The sequence below is a fragment of the Tupaia chinensis genome, unplaced genomic scaffold (assembly GCF_000334495.1).
Source record: "Tupaia chinensis unplaced genomic scaffold, TupChi_1.0 Scaffold000668_1, whole genome shotgun sequence".
Lineage (NCBI taxonomy): Eukaryota > Metazoa > Chordata > Mammalia > Scandentia > Tupaiidae > Tupaia > Tupaia belangeri.
This window is the reverse complement of record NW_006160190.1, coordinates 3001-7785: the sequence shown is the minus strand read 5'-3', so window position 1 is coordinate 7785 and position 4785 is coordinate 3001.

Here is a 4785-nt window from a genome sequence, read left to right as displayed (position 1 = left end):
ACTTTCTGTCTCTCTCTCTCTCTCTGTCCCTCTCTGGTCAAATTGAAATAAATACATAAAGTTAAATAAAATATTATTTTTAAGAATTATTTATTAATTTTATTTATTCATGTATTTATTTTAATTTGACCAGAGAAAGACAGACACACAGAGAAGGAAACCACCAGGTCTGGGACTCGAACTGTGGCTAGCTATGTGGGAGTGTCCAGCACCTTAACCACCACGCAACCCATTGGCCTAAATAAAATAATTCTTAAATAAAAAGAATAAGAATAAGAAGAAAGACAGAAAGAAAGAAGAAAGTAAAATAAAGTTCCTCCTCCCCTCTAAAGTCTTCTATGGCTCCCTACTCCCCCAAGGATTATCTGAGTCTTAAAGGAGACGCTGAGGATGTTCTCAAACCCGATTCTGGGGGTGCTTTTCCCTGTCTCCCTCTCTCCCCGGTGACCATGCAGGCATTCTGGAAACTATGGAAAGGCTAGCAGTGAGGGACTGGCAGAGACAGAAGCCAGGGGGCGGGGTGCTGAGATGCCGGCAGGAAGTCTTCAAGGAGGAAGGCAGGCTTGGTGGGGGAGCTAGCTTCTTAGGCAGAAATAGGGGGAGGCGAGGAAAACCACGGGGACAGATTCCAACCATGGGACTTCAAGAAGGCACCATCCGAGGGGCAGGAGGAATGGCTAAAGGCCACAAGAGCCCCAGAGCCCCAGAGCTGCTCAACCACCGTCTGAACACAGGTCCACGACTCGCCCAGGTCCCCAGGAGCAGGGGGGCAGTGGGAGGAGACAGTGACGGGACGGTGGCAGGGCAGTGAACGCGCTCCGCTGCAAAGCTGCCACACACCCGGAGACCTCCCTCCGTGTGCCGGGCACACGTGCACCTGTGATCCCGGGCTGGCTCACAGCATCAAAGCCCTGTTAGGGTGCTCTCTCTCAGTCTCTCTGTCTCTGTCTCCCTCACTCTTGGAAGAGATAAATAAAGAGGGCCAGCCAGGTGCACAGTGATTAAGGAGGATGGATCCCACATGGCTGACTGTGCGGTTAAGTCCCGGACCTTGTGCGTGTGCGCCCAAAATCCTGAGAGGAGAATGGAGGAGAAGGGATTGCGGCGTGGCCATCCCTCTGGGGGGTGACTTCTCACTGTCCTTCTCTCTGTCTCTCTCTGGCAAGTGCATGTGCCCTTTGGCAAGTTAAAAAAGAACAAGGCCAACAGATGGCATAATGGTTACATCACTGGACTCCCACATAGTCGATTGCGGTTTGAGTCCCAGACCTGGCGGTTTCAAACAGGGTGAGTTAAGTCACCAGGAACTGCAATCAACTACGTGAGCACACATGCCCTATAGCAAAAATCCCTTAAAAAAAAAAAAAAGGAGGAGAAGGAAACTTATACAAACGAAAAACTTATACAAACGAAACAAAAACACCCAGTGGCAAACCTCAGAGTGCGGACATCAGCGGTGCCAACCCCGGGTGGCTTCGAGGGCCTTTCCCATCTTGCTGGGTGGCCTCGGGCAGACAGGTGGGGTCCTCTGTGAAAGCAAGTCACTGTCCAGGCACCTGCCTCCTAGGGGTGGGGCAGGGGAGGCTCGGGGAGCCCCTGTTCAGGGCACGTTTTCTTCCGTTAGGCCTCTAGGTTGGGTGGGATGGGCTGGGGTTCCAGGCTCAAAGGGGTGCCACAGAGAGGGTCCCCCCAGTGGGGACACCGAGGCTACCTGCAGTCCCTTTAAGGACCAGGGGTGTTTGTGTCATTTGAGGCAAAGCACTTCCTCTTTGGTGACCAAGGAGGGGTAGCTCTTCCTCTCTGATCCGCAGAGGGAGGGCAGCCAGGCAGGGAAGGGGGCCGAGGGGGCTCTCCCTGCCCTGCACCTGCTCCGCCATCAGCAGCCCACCGCTGGCTCACAGTGCAAGCCTTAGCCCTGCAACCCTGCTCAAGGGCCCTGGGGGGCTCCCTGTACCCCTGGCCTGGTGTTGAGGCTTCTGTGCTTTCATGCCATCCCTTGACCCTCCCTACCGCTGACTCTGGCTCATCTCAGCACCCTGTTCCCTGGGCTTCTGTCCCTGCCTTTTTAATTATTTTATTTAACTTTATCATTATTATTTTCCAGTTTGATCAGGGAGAGACATTGAGAGAAAGAGGAAATGAGAAAGCAAGCCACCAGGTCTGAGACTCGAACCATGGTCGGCCATGTGGGAGTCCAGTGCCCTTAACCACCATGCCACTTGCCGGCCCCAATACTTTTTTATTTAACTTTATTATTATTATTATTATTATTATATTATTTTCCAGTTTGATCAGAGAGAGACAGAGAAAGAAAGGGAAAGCAAGCAAGCAAGCCACCAGGTCCGGGACTTGAACCGCGATCAGCCATGTGGAAGCCCAGCACTATAACCACCACAGCACCTGCCGGCCCCACACTTAGCCTTTTTTAAATTGCCGGAGTGCCTGTATGGTCCCCAGGGAGAAAGCAGCCCCAATGGAGTGAGCCTCTCTGACTTTGCAGTACTCAGCCCAGAGGCCCCCCGGGGACCTGTGGGTCTGTTCCCATCTCAGACACATCGCTGTCACGAAACACCTGGATGCCAGGTTCTTGTCTGGGCAGTCCCCTGCATCTAAGTGACTTTTCACCACACCTGCTACCCAATACCTGGCATGGCCAACCCATCAGGTGAGCAGCTTGCCTGTCACTGCCTCCAGGAAGCCCTCCAGGACTCACAGGTGTTCCTGTCCTCAAGGACAGCGGTTCTTCTGTCATGCCAGATCATCACACCTTGTAACTGCCTGCTGGATGGGGGACATTGAACATGTTCGATTCCTGTCATCGCCGGCTCAGGCCCTAATTCTAACGTCACCTTTACAAAGAGAGCCGTTGACTACCTGACATAAAACAACCCCCTTCGGGGCCAGCAGGTGGCGTGGTGGTTAAGGCTCTGGACTGTTACATGCCTGACCCTGGTGGTTTGAGTCCTGGACCTAGCAGCTTGCTTTCTCACCTTCCCTCTCTGTCTCTCTCTCTCTCTCTCTCATGCTGGTCAAATTAAAAATAAATAAATAAAATCATTCTTTTTAAATTTATTTAATTGTATTTATTTATTGATTGATTTAGAGAGGTTTTTGGTATAGGGCGTGTGTGCTCACCAGAGAGAGAGACAGAGAGACAGAAAGCGAGAAATCACCCCCAGGGGTATGGCCATGCCTCAATCCCTTCTCCTCCATTCTCCTCTCCGGATTTTGGGCGCATGCGTGTGCACACACACACATACACACTCGGTGTGAGTTTAACCCCCAGGTCCAGGACTCTAACTGTGGCCGACTACATAGGAGTTTAATAATGTAGCCATTACGCCAACTGTTGGTCCCTCATTCATTTATTTTAATTTGACCAGAGAAGGACAGAGACAGGAAGAGAGAAGAAAAGTAAGAAATCACTCCCCCCCTCCCCTCCAGGGAATGGCTACACTGCAGTCCCTTCCCCTCCATTCTTCTCCTGGGATCTCGGGTACGCACACGTGCCTGGTGTGACTGTTCAAGCCACCAGGTCTGGGACTCGAACCAGCCTGCAGTTTTGCTCACTGGCTTCTGCCCAGCAAACTACTACGCATCCTCAGCATCCAGCCGACTGCCATGCCCTCCAGGAAGCATCCTGTGCCCCTCCCCTGCAGGCTATGGGATGGCGCTGTGTTGTTTTCCCAGCCTCCTGCTCCGTCCTATTTCTGTGACATGTTAACGGCCTCCAACTACCGAGTGCTTTGTGCTGTCTGGGCTCGGTGCTCGGTCGTGACCCGTGGGTGATGTGCTGACGGCTTTTATTCCCATGTTACAGGCAGAGAAACTGACGCCCGAGGAGGGTGAGGTCACCAGCCGGAAGGCACAGCACCTCCGCCGCCAGGGCTCTGCAGACAGACTCACGTCCAGACAGCTGGGAAGGGAGCAGCCTGCGGTGCCCAGACACGAGGGAGCGTGGCGCCTGCCTGCCTGCGTCCTCCCACGGTGGGAGCGGGGGACTTCTGCTCACTCTAGCTGCCAGTTACCGTCATCCCGGCAGTCCCTGAGCCAAGAGTTCACTCCAAACCAGGCACTGAGCCAACTGCATATTCAAGTCACGCTGCAGACAACTCTGGGTCAGGGGACCCACGGTGATAGGCTGAGAGGTGGGGGTGTGCTCTAAACTTCCCCAGCAGGTAACAGCAGCTCCTAAGGCCCCCTACTGCCCGGAATCTTCCCCATCTCACCAGGATTGTGGCTACCCACCCCCCAAGGTCTGCCAAGTCCCTTCCTAATTAAGCCAAGAATGCTTCCAGGGACCCATTTAACAGATGGGCAAACCGAGGCTCAGAAAGCACTCCCTCGAGCCACAAGGCTAGTTCCTTTTATTATTTTTTCTCCTTTTTAAAGAGATTTTTTTGCTGTAGCATACATGCACTTGCTGGAGAGACAGAGATAGAAAGTGAGAAATCACGCCTGGGGGGGACGACCATGCTGCAATCCCTTCTCCTTCATTCTCCTCTTGGGATTTGGGGCACAGGCACCGGTATGAGTTTTAAGTTGCCCGATTCAGGATTCGAACTGGGGCCAACTACGTGGGAGTCCAGCGATGTAACCACTATGCAATCCTCTCCACTAGCCCCACAAAACTAGTTCAACGGCCAAGGCTCCCAGCCTGCTTCTTCCTGGCGGTGGGGAGGGCAGTCAAAGAAGGGTGATACTTCCCTGGCCCAGCCGGGAAGGGCTCAGGTTTGTGAAGCCAGCACACCCCACCCCCCAGCCTCCCCCTCCCAGCACCTGTAT